This window comes from Tiliqua scincoides, chromosome 3 (genome assembly GCF_035046505.1).
Source record: "Tiliqua scincoides isolate rTilSci1 chromosome 3, rTilSci1.hap2, whole genome shotgun sequence".
Lineage (NCBI taxonomy): Eukaryota > Metazoa > Chordata > Lepidosauria > Squamata > Scincidae > Tiliqua > Tiliqua scincoides.
Window position 1 is genome coordinate 15,708,688 of NC_089823.1, and position 15,673 is coordinate 15,724,360.

Below are 15,673 nucleotides of genomic sequence, written 5' to 3' on the forward strand. Positions count from 1 at the left end.
AATCACAAGACAATCACGCAGCCTAAACGCATTCCTTTTATGAAAGGTCTCATTCTGAACATAGGAAATCACAAACTGTGACAACTTCTCTCCTTGCTGGAACAGTCTTGGCAAGCGTTCTATTATTATTTGAGTTAATTTGCTTTAATTGTGTTGTAATTAGCTGCATTAGCACAAACCAAATTATAAATTCCTAGGCCAGGCATGATATTAGATAGCACATTAACTTGTTACATTTGATTCTGAATAAATAGTCATCGGTGCGATTTGGAGATAAGCACGGATCATGTTGTCAGCCCCAGATCAGTTTATCGGTTCTTCGATTCAGTAGGACTTCCCCGTTGTCTGCTAGGAAAGAGGAAAGAATTCCACGTGCCCATGGAGCACCACCAACTATAGGTCGTTGTGTGGCTGTAAAACTCTAGAATAGGTTGGTCCAACTTTGGGCAACTTTATATTCGAGTTGGTACCGAAATTGGGAACAAGTGAAATTTGAAAGAAAGGGAAAACATGTTCAATGTTCATGGGAAGGCACACTTGTTTCTATAGGACATGACATTTCTCAGGGTCTATTACATCTCCATTTTAGAGATACGCTATTTTGGATAAGCTATTACTCTCACCTACTTGCTTTCCCCACTTCCCCATATTCAAATACGCAGTCAGTCTTGCTACTTTTCCCTTTTGAACATTTCCATTGTTCTGTACTTGCATGCCTCTACATATTCTTGCACAGGCATCTCTGCATTCTTCAGCACTGGATTGGAAAAGGAGCAGGGGATAGAGTGGAAACGGGAGCAGAGAAGTGGGGTAAGCTAGACCATCTCCCCATTACCCTCCTGTCTTCCACTTCCTTCTCTGTTCCTCCTTCCTCCTCCTCCTTTTCAAGTCTAGCAATGAAGAGGAGGAGAAGCAGGAGTGATTTTTCAGACCTGCAGGTTGGGTGCCGCTGGGTCAGGGGCGAGATGAACTAGATGTAATAGGCTGTGACTTTCCTTATGAAGTTAGTGGGCAGGTGGAGAAGCAGCAGCTTCATCCACTGTGAGGCCCAGTCCTAACTTGCGCTGGAACAGGCAGGCCAGATGGCCTGCGCTGTATCCAGTGCAGGGTCTGTGGTGGATCCCGTGCAGCTTGGAGTAAGGAGATTTACCTTACCCCACGTCGCCTGGCAGCCACCACAATGGGGCTACTTGGATCTGTGCAAGCAAATCGAGCAACTTAGCATAACTCTGGGCTGCTTGGGAGAGGGGTTAGGATCTGCCCTAAGTGCCAGAGGCTGTACCCACCCCCCTCCCAGGCCCTCTCCGCCCACTAGTCTGCTATTCCCCCATCCTCCACCTGCCCTCCCTTCACCCAAAAGAAAACCGGGTCCACTCTCCCCAACCCCCTGTGCCGGCTGCCCTTGGCTGGTGCAAACTCACCTTAGCTGGGACCAGATTCAGCTCAGGGGGCCAGTGCACCTCCTTGTGCTGCACTCCCCAACTCCTGAGGTGGCACGAATGAGCTTTATGGTATGGTTGTGACACCCGGAAGACGGTGCAAGGTACTTGCGCCAGTTTAAAGGTAGGTCTAGATTGCTCTGTGAATCTACTTCCTGGGGCAACTTGTGAGGCCTTTTCATAGTAGTAACAGGGCACAATGGCAAGCATTGCCATTCCTCTCAGCGACAGGCCTCTGAATTCCAGAATTAGTGACACTCTTCCGTTTAGCAACTCATCACATAAACCCATTTGCATATTTGAAAATGAATTCATACAATGTAATTTTAAGATATTACTGTCTGGGTTTTTTTTTCCATAAAAAATATGACATTAAGGAAAGCAAACAATATTGTTTTGTATAAATGCCAGCCTACACCGTATACAACCGAAAAACCAATAGGATGATGCAATTAAAACCTCATGCAGAGAAGGGAACGTCTTTCAGGAACCTTCATAATTTATGCAAAATGGTTTGAGGGGATTTTGTATTTGGGGGGAAAAAAGTGCGGAAAAACAAAGGGGAATATCTCGGAATAGATAACAGAGCTGTTTGCAAGTTCTATTATTATAACTTCTCAAGGTCACATACTCATAAGAGACAATTATCATATCATTAGCCTTCCCCTATAAAACTAATTTCCTGTTTCAACATTGATGTGAACATCCTTAGCTGATTGAAAGGGATGGAGAAAATTCAGGCTTAATTTTCTTTAATGGGTCGAGTCTAGGGAGTTTACTTTTCATAAGAGAGAGAGAGAGAGAGAGAGAGAGAGAGAGAGAGAGAGAGAGAGAGAGAGAGATTGGAGTGAAGCCTGCTGAAGATATTCCAGGACTCATAACATGGAACTTGATCTTACAAGAGACCCCAAGTCATCACTATTCTGTGTCTGTTTCCCCCGATTCAAGTTGTGTATAGTGATGTCACCAAACAGTATCACAGCCAAAGTTGGATCCAGTAAGAAAGCAATCTTAAAGCACACTCTGAGCGCAAGAAAAGCAATGTGACTCAAGAGCTTAACATCTGAGCTGTAAAGGAATTTAATTCCTGCTGCCCTTCCTCCTGTCCATCAATCCAACCACCACTTCACGGGTCCTCCCGCCCACTCTGACCTTTCCCACTGCCTTTGCTCTAGCAGGAACCCCCTCCCACTTCTGCAATCTCTGATAAACTGTGACAGCTTCATGCAAGGTATAAGGGGTGCTGAACACTGACCCATGTCTCAGTAACACTAGAGAAACTACAATCCCCAGTGCTCCTTGCGTCTAACATGCCACCATTGCTGTATGCCAGGCATTGGAAGGAGACAGAAATCACGCAAGTCTTCTTCTGTCACTACAGCAACAAGAAATGCAAGTGAGGAGCTTGTGGGTTGGCGGGCAGGTCAGATGTTGGAATTTAGCTCCACCAGATCCAGAGTCTCCATGTCAGGCTGGCCACCCAACACAGAGGCTCTGAATTCTACGCAGACCTTCGGGTCGCCTTAGAATTGAGTAGCCCCATTGCGGGGCTACTCAGTTTACCCTGGGGAAGGGGACGAAAGTCCCCTTCTCTCGAGGAGGAGGAGGCAGCAGGTGCTTGGAGCATGCAGGATGCAGTGTCAGCCATTTTCGGTGCCACTGCAGCTCCACACACTGGGCAGTTCAGGATTGGGCTGCCCATTGGCTGAAATCCACCAAAACGTATGGATGCATCTTTAAGTTTCTGCAAACTTGAGTTATTTGCCACAACAGACAAACACAGCTACCCTTCTGAAAGTTACTATATTTGACTGTGGTTTGGGTGTGCTTGCTCACTGTTGCATTATTTATGAAAAGATTTATGTTATTTAGATTAATGTTATTAACTTATGTTATTTATAAAGAAGTTTTTCATTTTGTCAAGTGGTTTGATGTGGATTTTCTTCAGACTTCTGGATTGTCCTCAGATCCTTTCATTTGAAGGACTGAGACTCATGAGGGGCAGAGAAACTGAATGGATGAATGAATGAATGAATGAAACAATGAAGAGGCCATCCAATTAGTGATGATAATGGGCAAGCCATACGGAACAATTGCTCAGATCTTAGTTGCAAAAACCACAGATCTGCTCTTGCACATCAGTGTCCCAAGCACGTGATGGCACCATGTGGAAAAGTTGAATGGGAATGAAAGGAACCGGCTTTGCACACCCCTGTTCAAAGGTTGCCTCTCAAATTATGTTTGATTTATATCTCGGTTATTGTATTGTGAGTTTAATTAAACCCCACTAGCTAATCGAGAAGAGGCACATACTCGAAGTGTTCCGAGGAAAAGGATGGACTGCGCTCCTCATGCAAATGAAGCCGCAATCCTGCATCCTCTGAATGCTTTCCACTCCACGCAGCTGGTGCTATTTAGTCTGACAAATGAAACTCTTCAGACAGTTTCTCAATCCTTGTAATTAAAAAACAGGAAATGGTGAGGTAAATAAAGTAATCATGGGATCAATAAAACATTATTATTTTAATGAAGATCTCACCAGCAGAGAGCTAGGTTTAGAAATACAGGGGGAGGCACTGCGAGTGTACATTGATCTCCAGAGGTGCACTTCAGTGGGGTGCCAAGGAACAGTGGCGCTTAGAGGACTGACTTGGAAATAACCAGGAAATCCCCAGAGGAGTTTAAATGGTTGGCAACCTTCAGTCTCGAAAGACTATGGTATATAAGCCTACAGCACCTGGTATTCCCTGGTGGTCTCCCATCCAAGTACTAACCAGGCCTGACCCTGCTTAGCTTCTGAGATTTGACGAGATCAGGCATGTGCAGGGTAACAGTAGAGGAGTTTATAGTCATTCTAAGGAGGAAAAGACAGATCCAGGAAAGAGGTATTACTGATCGGACACGTGGGTTACTGAATAGTTAATGTGAAATGTGTTGCTTCAATTGAGAAATGCACATGCGCGCTCTCTCTGAATGCAGATGCATGCAGGTCAGGAGTGTGTCTGTCTGTGTCTGTGTCTCAAAAGTCCAGTCCTAGCCCAAAGCCCCGCACTGATGCAGCTTTACAGCACGTGTGCGACAATGCGCACCTCTGGAAAGCTCACTTAGCCAGTGCAAGCCTTCAGTAGGATTGTGCCCTGAAGCTCCTAGCAGGTTCTGGAAAACTACTTCCTGTACCACTTCCTGCCCTGTGGTCTGAGTGTGCCATCTAGGCTGTAGTGCCAACGTACGCACTATTCAGTTAGCCCCATGAAGCACTGGGCCCTGCAAAACTCTAACCTCAGAACTTGCTCTTCCAGACTGGGGAAACTTGTCCCTAGTGTGAGAGCACTGTCTGTGCTCTTGATGGTTCCTCCCTGGTGCATTTTCAACCGATTGGTTGGGTATTCCATAGGAATATTCTAAGACCACCAATTATGCCATTTCAGGAACAAAGATTAAATACTAGTCCAGCTCTTGCCAGTGAATGAAGGCAAATGGAAGACTTGTGAGAAGAATTCAGATTGCAGTAATATTAATAGTGAAGAGTGAAAGAAATAAAGGTTGCCTAGCTTCTTATCGATCCAACCTCCAACTGAGGTCTTTGTAGGCTGAGTCTATTTGAAGGTAAATGTTTTCTGGTCTAATAGGAGGCTTGGGAACTCCTGGCCTTTATAAGAAAGAAGGGATGGAGAATGAGAATTCATTTTTTTTTTCATCATCCATTTCCGGTCTTTCTCTGTCAACCAATTGATTTTGAACAGCTCGTGCTATTTGGAAGAGGACTAATCTTCTAAGACTCATTAATCTTAATTAGGTTTATTTTCCCAAAGAAAGTTGTTAAATGACCTTACTTATGCAAATTAGGCCTAATTACTTCCAGTAAAGGATCCAAGTTCAATTATATGGCATATTGGAGTGCAGCCAGTGTTTGCAATTTGAAATATTTCAACTTTTTTTTTTCTTCCAGTAAAACATATTTGTGGCAACCACTGACCACGTTAGCTTCTGTTCATCTTGCAAGTTACTGGAGATCTCTTGCATTTTCCTTCATACCATTACTACTAGAGAGACTAAAAGCAATGATCAGATCTGCGGCAGACCTGGTGCTGGCAAAATGGGGCAGAGGCCCTGGCACTGAGCCTGCGTGCTTCCAGGACCGCATGAGAAGCCTTACTGAAGGCCCAATCCTAGCCAACTTTCCAGCACCGGGGCAGCCACAATGCAGCCACAAGGTAAGGGAACAAATGTTCCCAGACCTTGAGGAGGCCTCTGTGACTGCCTCCCCACCACAGGATGCAGCGCTTGCCCCATTGGCACAGCAGCACCCACACTGGAAAATTGGATAGGACTGGGCCCTGAGGCTCCCAAAGCAATCGAAAACAGTACTTCCAGTTTTGGGGAAGTGCTCTTTAAGACTGTGGGGAAGCCTCAGAATGCTTCCCCAGTTGGTCCTGGTCTGTTTTGCTGGTAGGTATGGTGGGTAGTGTGGTACGGGGGGGCATCATGGAACTTTGTCCCATGGCGCCTCGAGGGCAGGTCTATTACTGGATTGGATTGACGTAGGCTGGAACTAGATGTTAACAGGAGATGCACAACTACAGAATAGCCTCACTGTGTCTCACTCTTCCCCTCTTCTTGGCAACATCTAATAACGTAAATTATTTAACGTAAGCAGAGTAAGGGAAACGTGCAGTGTATGACCTCATTTCATCTTACTAGGCTTTTACTAGTAAGACCTAACTTACTAGGGAGGAGGTACAGCAAACATGGGGGCATTAGTTTCAGTGGCCTCCAAATATCTGCCGTAACACCTATGTGGTTCTACATGGAGAAGAACTGAGAAAAAATAACGTCTTACTACACTCAGTATATGACCCATGTTCAGAAGGAGCACCTTCTCATGTCTGCTGACTGGGTGCTGCCAGAGAAAGGGGCAGGAATGGCACTTCAAGCATCCAAAGACCCTAGGAGATGACCTCTGATTAAGAATATGCAGAACCTCTGTTCATAATTAGTGTGGTTAATTTTAATTTCTCCTGAAGTGAAAGTCTGAGATAGGTCTGAGGAGATGGGGTAAGGAGGAGGATAGATCAGACATGGGAAGGGGGCAAGATTGGCGGCAGTACCACCCACCAAATCCTAACCCTCTTCGCAGGCCTGATCCAACTTTATAGGTCAAAGCAGATCAGGCCTGAGAGCAATCTGTTTGGCTATAGAGCTGGCCAATGTCCGAGCTGACCCTTGGCAGCTGCTGGAGATTATCCTTGGGCAAGGGAATAAATAAGGGGTTCCTTTATCCCAAGGCGGCCTCAACATGTCAAAACTCCTCCGTGAAAAATAGCAGAAGCCATGTTGGTACTACCGCATCACTGTGCAGCATGTTAAAATTGGGCAGTTGGTTATCTCTTGCCCATACATTGAATTCTTGATGGACTCTCTCCTGGAAGGCCATCTCTCTGTTCTATGGTTCCTAGGAAGCTGGTTAATGATTAAATCCAAAGCAGAAGTTAAGTTAAATCAGATAGTTATACATCGACTGCAAACTGACAAGCTAAATGTCTGAGAGTAAGGTCCATTGAATTCAAAGGGACTTACTTCTGAGTAGATATATATAGGTTTGTACCCTTAGGTGGTTTCATTTCAGAGCGTTCAAGGAATGATAAGCATATTGCCCTCTATTATTCTTGGCATTTTTGTCTCTTACGCGCTTTATTAGTTCTAGTAGTTTAGTAATCGATTTTAGTCCATTTTTAAAATTCTACTAGCATTTTATGTGCATTTTAATGATTTTGATGTCTGCATATTTGACCTTGTTTTGTCAAAAGCAAGACTATATTTTTTCAAAGGCAGATAAATAATTTATCCTTACCAAAATATATTTCTGGATTAATGGTTATAACGCAGAGAACTAGGGAGAAGTAGTCATCTTGTGAATGCAAATGCCTACAGGACCGTTCTGAAGGACACATAAGGGGGACTCCGAACAAAGTTTAGTCAAGACTAAAGCCTACTAAAATTAGTGGAACTTAAGATGGTCACCATGGCAAACTTGTCTCATTTATTTTGATGGCTAGTCCTGACCAACTGCCCAATCCAATTGCAGAATTTACAGCAGTGGGACACTGTTCTGCTGTCATAATTTGGCTGCCACTGACTCGCGGAGTGAGTTGCTGGTAGCCATTTCTGAGCCATCACCACAAGGCAGCAGAATCAGAAGGGCTGGAAGCCTGCACAAGATCAAGTAAACCGCCACAGGGGCGGTTCACACAGTGGCATAGCTCAGGGGCTGCAGGGGGTAGCAATTGCACTGGGCAACAAGGCGGGGGAGGGCAACAAACTGCTTGATACTAGTGGCCAAAATTGTGAAAACCTTAGTATGCATCATAATGATAGATACCATTAGAAAGATAATTTAATGAAGAATGCAATGAAACAAACTGCATTAGAATAACTGTATTTCAAAAGAAATATCTATCGAAAGTTATGGTCAATTAACCAGAAAATGAAAACACAACTGCCACCCTGCACATGCCCGATCTCATCTGATCTCAGAAGCCAAGCAGGGTCAGGCCTGGTTAGTACTTGGATGGGAGACCGCCTGGGAATACCGGGTGCTGTAGGCTTATACCATAGTCTTTCGAGACTGAAGGTTGCCAACCAACCATTTATGGTACAAAAATGAATTTACTTAAGTCAAAACTGACCAATTAAACTGATTGTTGTGAGGGCCAATGAGATGTTATTACAATGCAGCATGGAATCAATAAGGAGTTAATATAAGCCAACTCTCATTTCCATGTATCATATACAGTTATCCCTGCTTAACTAGATAAAGAGGCACTTTTCAAGTGGTGCTGCTCTTATTTTTAGCAGGAGGCAAATAACCATCCTTCTTCACCCCATCATAGTGTCTCTAACTAATAAAGGGCCCATTTTTAAATTTACTTAATTAATCAAATTTGGAGGGGGCTACAAAATCTTCTTTGACCTCAGGTAGCAGATAGATGCCTTAGAGCCCAATCCTGAGCTCGGCAGCACCTGCGTGCACTATCACAAACATGCCATAAGGCACATCAGCGACAGTTACCGCCGGGCTACCACCCACTGACTGGTGCTGGGCTAGTGCCAAGCTAGTGCGGGGCAGGCACCCAGCCTCCAACGCTTGGCGGTCTCAGGGACCGCCAAGCCGCAGCATGGTAAGCGGGATCGGGGTGGAGGCATTCTGGGGAAGGAGGAGGCCGGTGTTGGGCAGGGAGAGGGCAGGTGGGAGGCATGCTGGGGGGAGGGAGCGAGGGGAGGGAGCTGTCTGTTCATGCAGGGCTTGGCACCCTACGTGAACAGCTTTACCTTACTGCCGACCTTTTGGTTGGCGGTAAAGTGAGTAGCCCCATTGCGGGGCTGCTTCTCTTACCCAGGAGAAGGGGATGAAAGGTGCCTCCCATGGCAGGCTGAGGCACGCAGGATGCAACGGCAGCTGTTCTCAGCACCACTACAGCAGCGCCCTGGGGAGCACAGGATTGGGCTGCCTGCTATGCCAGTGGCTGGGGGTGGGAGGTGGCTAAGCGAGAAGGTGGTGAGTAGTTGGGTTTTCACTTTTTAAAAAGCCCGGATGTGATTTCACTTCCAGCTGCGACATCACTTCCAGGGCATCATTTTGAGCTCGGCATCAGGCTACATGACCATAAACTATGCCACTGCTTCATGGGCAGGGAGGGGAAGTAATGGAGCGCATTGGGGGAGGAACCAAGGACATGTCGGGGAAGGAGCAGGTGGATGCAGCAGCAGTCCCACACACCAGATCTTATTCCCCACCCCTTTTGCAAAACCCCTCCACCCCTTTATTTTCCTTAAACATATGCCACCAAAATGGTTGGTGTGTGTCCAAGGAGACCCATAGGTGATCAGTCAGGTTACTGAAAAGTTTATATATATATCCTGCAAGCTATCCGATCCTCCCTCCCCCCATAATTTGTAGCATGTTCTCTTTTGGCATGGCTTCATGCTATGACGTGACAGGGAATAGGATTGGGAACTAAATTTCTTAGGGTGCAATCCTAACCAACTTTCCAGGATCAAGGCTAAGGGCAATGCAGCTCTGAGATAAGGGAACGACTATTCCCTTACCTTGAGGAGGCCTCTGTGACTGCCACCCAACTGAAGGACGCAGCCTGTGTCCCACTGACAGAGCTGTGTCACTGCCGGAAATTTGGTTAGGATTTGGGATGTGTTCCTTCATTTAAATGACAGAGCTGTTCCATTTTGTAGAAACTTTGGTCATTCTGAAAACACTGGAAGTACATTCATCTGCAAGAAAGAATATGTCATGTTCATAAGGTAGTTTTGCCCCTAGTAGAAATGTAGGGCAGGGACATGGCAGTCCAGGGGTAGCAAGTGAGGCTGAACTGCCCCTTCATTGTCCGTGGAAAAGCACTACAGCTGCCCCACCTCCTTACACCTGAGTGTTGGCAACCATCAGTCTTGAAAGACTATGGTATCGCGCTCTGAAAGGTGGTTCTAGAACAGCGTCTAGTGTGGCTGAAAAGGCCAATTTGGGAGTGACAATCCCTTCCACACCGGGAGCAAGTGCAGTCTGTCCCTGTTCTTTCTCCCTGGCTATGGGCCTTCCTTCTTTGCCTCTTAGCCTCAGACTGTTCAAGTTTCTCTTCAAACTGGGAAAGGCCATGCTGCACAGCGGAATGCAGTGCAAAAAACCAGACTGAAATATCTCCTTTCCATCAAAAGTTATTGCCACAAAACCGGAAACAAAAATGCATTGAACCCTATGGAAAATGAAACTAAGCCATATCACACGTTTATTCGTGAGTAGGCGAACTTGCCATACTTCATTGGAAGGGGCAGGCTGAGAGGAATCCAATGACACCAGAATGGTTCCTATCCAATGAAACCAGCCCCCCAAAAACAGCCAAGAAGGAAGTCCCTCCCTCCAAGCAGACGAGTGTATTGAGCCCTATGGAAAGCGAAAGTAAGCCACAGGGTCACGTTTACTCACGAGTAAGCAAATGTGCCTTGGCTCCTGGTCAAGTCAGGCAAAGAGGAATGCAAGGCTAGCTGCATGGTCCCCATCTAATGAAGGTGGATCTCAACAAATGCTCCAGAAGGCAGCCTCCCCCCCCCCAAGAATAAACCAGAGGCTTGAGCTGGTAAGGTGGGCACTGGAGAGGGCTGAAAATCTCAGTGATTTATTTGTGTGTGTGTGTGTGGGGGGGTGTTATTGCAGGCAGGCTACAGAGAAAATTCATTTGGTGAAACAGGACTGGCTTCCCCTTATTTATCTGTTTTTCTTTAATTTAATTATTTATAATTATTTTATTTTGCTTGATGATGTCACTTCCAGCCATGACATCACTTCCAGTGGGTCCTGGACAGATTGTTATTCTAAAAAGTGGGTCACAGTGTTAAAAGTTTGAGAACCACTGCCTTAACTCAAAACAGGCCAGTGAGACATCCGGGGGGGGGGGTGACACCCTAGTGACCAAAATTCTGGAAATCGTGGCTTTTAGGAATAATCCCATCATGTTATATACCATTTGATGCAGAATTTCATCCATTACTTGTGGGGAAATATTCACTGCATTTATTTTTATGGCCATTATTTTTATTCATTCCATGTCATGACTATTACTATCTCTGTCTCACCTACCTCACAGGGACAAAAAAAGGGGAGGAACCATGTACACCACCCTGAGCTGCTTAGAAGGATGGTATAAAAAGTGAATTAAATAATTAAGCAATATAATTAATTATCAATTAATTATCAATTAATTAATTAAGTCATATGGGGTGACAAAAATTTATGGGCCCCGGGTGTCAAATGACCTAGCTACGCCTCTGACTTGAACTGATGGTTGTTGCAGCTGGAATCACTGTGGATATTTACATTAAATATAATTGTACTTCCTGTTCTGAATGAGAAATTGAATTTAAATGGATTTACAGTGCAAACCTGTGCATGTCTACTGAGAGGTAAGCTCCACTGATTTCAATAGGACGTACTGTCAGGTAAGGGTGTATAGCAGTGATCCCCAGACTTACCGGGGTCATGGCACCCCTGTGGACTTCTTTTCCCAGCTCAACTGGGTCCCACACTCTTACATCTTATGAGATCCAGGATGGCAGAATCCAAATCTTGTGAGATTTTGCAAGCCCCAAGATGGTGGTGCCCAAATCTTGTGAGATTTTGCAAGATCCAAAATGGCAGCATCCAAGTGAGATTTTGTGAGACTTCGGTCACAATCCTATCCAATTTTTCAGCACTGACATAAGGGCAATGCAACTCTGAGGTAAGGGAACAAACATTGCCTTACCGTGAGGAGGCCTCCATGATTGCCCCCCAACTGCATGATGCAGCACGTGCCCCACTGGCACAGCTATGCCAGTGCTGGAAATGTGGTTAGGATTGCACCCTTCAGGATTTTCCTAAATTTCATAAGGTCAAAGATGGTGGCACCTAAGAGAACAGGTAAGAGGGGCCTTTGAAAACATCTCATGGTACCCCTGTGAATGTGCTCCGACCCCCAAAAGTGTTACAACCCTCAATTTGGGAACCTCTGGTGTATAGGTTTGTAGCGTTAACTGGAGTAATGCCTGGTATTTAGTGAATATGGTCCTATGTCTTACGCTTGTGGTTAATTTGACCACTTGCAAGATTGTGAATTATTTTTAAGTTAGCTGACTCTCACGCTGAGTCACTTAAGCAACTTTCTGGAGTGATTCGCTCAAGATCACTTCCATTCACTCCAGGCTCACTCTGTTGACAGACCGTTTTCCTCTTCATGAAATGATTCACTGATGGTGTAGTGATGCCTTTGCATTCTGTATTGTTTGCTAGATAGCATCTAATGCAAATGTTGTCACAACAAGCACTTGTTCTGGTGTGACGGCTGGTATGCCTGTTTAGTGAGGGTGCCATCCTTTGTTTGTATTTCTGTTGCTTATCATTCTCATCTAAGTGCTGACTGTCCTGCTATTGATTATTTTTGTTTCCCATCAAAATGCTGACTGGCTTGCTGTTCCACATTGTGGCAGGCTTCTGCTCACCCTCCCTCGTGCTGTGAAACAGAGCAATCCTATGTACGCTTATTTGGGGGTAAGCCACAAGCACCTAGTGTGCTTTGCTTCCAATTAAACAGGCAGAGGACTATACCGTTAACGGCTCAACCACTCATGCGATAAATCACTCTGGAAGGATTGCTGTGTTGATACATCTACAATGTCTGATCAGAAGCTTGTTACTTTAATAGGCACTTGTATTTGTGAATATCTGATTTTTTTGCTTTGGGAATAATGCCTCCACCCCACCCCACCCCTCCACACACACACATACAGAGGGCACAATCCTAACCCACTTTCTAGCACCAACATAAGGGCAATGCAGCTCTGAGATAAGGGAATAAACATTCCCTTACTCCCTGAGTAAGCCTCCGTGAGTGCCACCCAACTACAGGGTGCAGTGCATGTCCCATTGCCACTGCTATACCAGTGCTGGGAAGTTGGTTAGGATTTGGTCCGCACACTCATAATCAGATATTCTTTGCATTTGTGCTTCGCACACAGTGGAATATAATGCACTGAGAGCCAAACTAGTTGTAATGTCCAACATGTCTTGTTAGAGCAGTGATTTTCAACCACTGTGCCACAAATGGTTGGTAGGTGTGCTGCAGGAGTTTGGGGGAGGGTCATTTATTAGTAGAGCCATTAGTTATTTATTGGGAGAGATTGGAGCCCCCTGCAGTGCGGTGTGACTTGTCAATTATTTTAAAAGCTGATGTGTCCTTTGACAATTTTAGTGCCTCGTCAGTGTGTAGTGACAAGGTATTGAGAACAAAATGGCTAATATTATAATGCCGTTTTACAAATTGATGGTAAGGCTACACCTGGAGTATTGTGTCCAGTTCTGGTTGCTGCATCTCAAAAAGGACGTAGTGGAAATGGAAAAGGTGCAAAAGAGAGCGACTAAGATGATTACGGGGCTGGTGCACCTTCCTTATGAGGAAAGGCTACAGCGTTTGGGCTTCTTCGGCCTAGAAAAGAGACGCCTGAGGGGGGACATGATTGAGACATACAAAATTATGCAGGGGATGGACAGAGTGGATAGGAAGATGCTCTTTACACTCTCACATAACACCAGAACCAGGGGACATCCACTAAAATTGAGTGTTGGGAGAGTTAGAACAGACAAAAGAAAATATTTCTTTACTCAGCGTGTGGTTGGTCTGTGGAACTCCTTGCCACAGGATGTGGTGATGGCGACTGGCCTGGACGCCTTTAAAAGGGGATTGGACAAGTTTCTGGAGGAAAAATCCATTATGGGGTACAAGCCATGATGTGTATGCGCCTGATGTGTATGCGCAACCTCCTGATTTTGGAGGTGGGCTATGTCAGAATGCCAGATGCAAGGGAGGGCACCAGGATGAGGTCTCTTGTTATCTAGTGTGCTCCCTGGGCATTTGGTGGGCTGCTGTGAGATACAGGAAGCTGGACTAGATGGGCCTATGGCCTGATCCAGTGGGGCTGTTCTTATGAAAAAAGTGGAAAATTGCTGAGTTAGAGACTGACAGCCCAATTCTATGCATGTTTACTCAGAAGTAAGTCCCATTAGTGTCAATGGGGCTTACTTCCAGGAAAGTGTGGTTAGGATTGGGCTGTTAAACTAAAATAGAAGTCATGGTGGTCATGAACCTAAATTAGGAATATGGCCCTTCTGTGCCCTTTGCTCATTGAAAACTGGCCACCAATGTGGCTATTTAACCCTGAAAGTACCGTTGTTGCATGTAGCACCTTTGGGATTAACAGCTGGGGGGGGGGAGGGAAGATTTGGAATGGAAAGGATTAAACATCCTTTTACTCTATGCCACCTTTCAGATACGGTCTCTGCATAGCTGCTCTCTTTGATGTAAAATCAACCACCTAAGCAGGCAAGGGCATTTTAAACATCCTGTGTAATTTACCCTCCAGTCTTCAGTGACAGATGAGGAGAAATTGGCAATTATTCTTTAATTCATGCTTGAACAATGTTTCTTTGAGGGTTAAAATGACTAACCCAACCAATTAGCAATCATAACAAAGAAGAAACAAACACCCTAATAAATCTCACCCCAGACTACTGTGGCTTTTGTGACAATGGCCTCAGGGCCCAATCCTATCCAACTTTCCAGCACCAGTGCAGCCACAACGCAGCCGTGAGGAAAGGGTACAAACGCTCCCATTCCTTGAGGAGGCCTCTGTGACTGCCCTGCCACCACAGGATGCAGCACACACTGCATTGGCATGGCTGCACCACCACTGGAAAGAATTGGGCCCTCAGTCATCTCTCAGAAGTTGGATAGCAGGTTCGGTCACAGCAAAGTCCTTTTCATTAGCTAGTTTCTCCACTTCCATATCTTCTCTCCTCCATTCTGTTATGCTTCCTTACCTTCCTCAGGTCTCTCTTGCGCTTCTCCTTCTGTGACCAACATACTCCCCCCATTTCTTGTCTTTTCCAACATCTTCCACTCCTAACATGCCATATATTCTAGTTTACAACCTTCTAGAAGTTAGCACTATTGACGTTATGGCCTCCTTTCATTCAACAGGACTCACAGTGGTTGCCTGAAGGTTTCCCATTCAAGTATTGTTTAGCTTTAGGGAAGCTTATTCAGCATGTGCCTTCAAACCATAGACCTGGCATCACAGGAGATCTAACCCTAGATTACCTAGTGGGCAGACTGTTCATGATAACATAAAAGAAGAGCCCCACTGGATCAGGCCAAAGGACCAACTAGTCCAGTTTCCTATATCTCAGTGGCCTCACAGTGGCCAGCCAGATGCCTAAGGGAGCCCTGCACCCTGGTGCCCTCCCTTGCATCTAGCATTCTGAGATAGCATAGAATCAGAAGGTTGCACATACCCATCAGGGCTTGTAACTTGTGACGGATTTTTCCTCCAGAAATTTGTCCAATCCCAAAGGTGTTCAGGCCAGATGCCATCACCACATCATGTGGTAAGGAGTTCTACAGACTAATTACACACTGGGTAAAGAAATATTTTCTTTTGTCTGTCCTAACCCTTGTTGCCCTAGGCTAGGGCAACAAGATGGAAAGCCTGAGATAGTCCTAGGAACTTACCAAAAACACAATTGCCTGGCTTTGCAGGTGGCTTTCCTGTTGAATTTCCAACAGCTTTTAAAGCCAGTAACTAGGCAACTTCATCATGAAAAGGATCTCAAGCCTTCAAATCGTAGACAACATTGCAGC

At 45.4% G+C, this 15,673-nt stretch overlaps 2 pseudogenes; one reads left to right on the top strand and one right to left on the bottom strand.

The window, feature by feature from the left end:
• Positions 1–4,164: 4,164 nt before the first annotated feature.
• Positions 4,165–4,278, bottom strand: LOC136646465 (5S ribosomal RNA; annotated as a pseudogene).
• A 3,647-nt stretch (positions 4,279–7,925) lies between these two features.
• Positions 7,926–8,044, top strand: LOC136646563 (5S ribosomal RNA; annotated as a pseudogene).
• Positions 8,045–15,673: the final 7,629 nt, after the last annotated feature.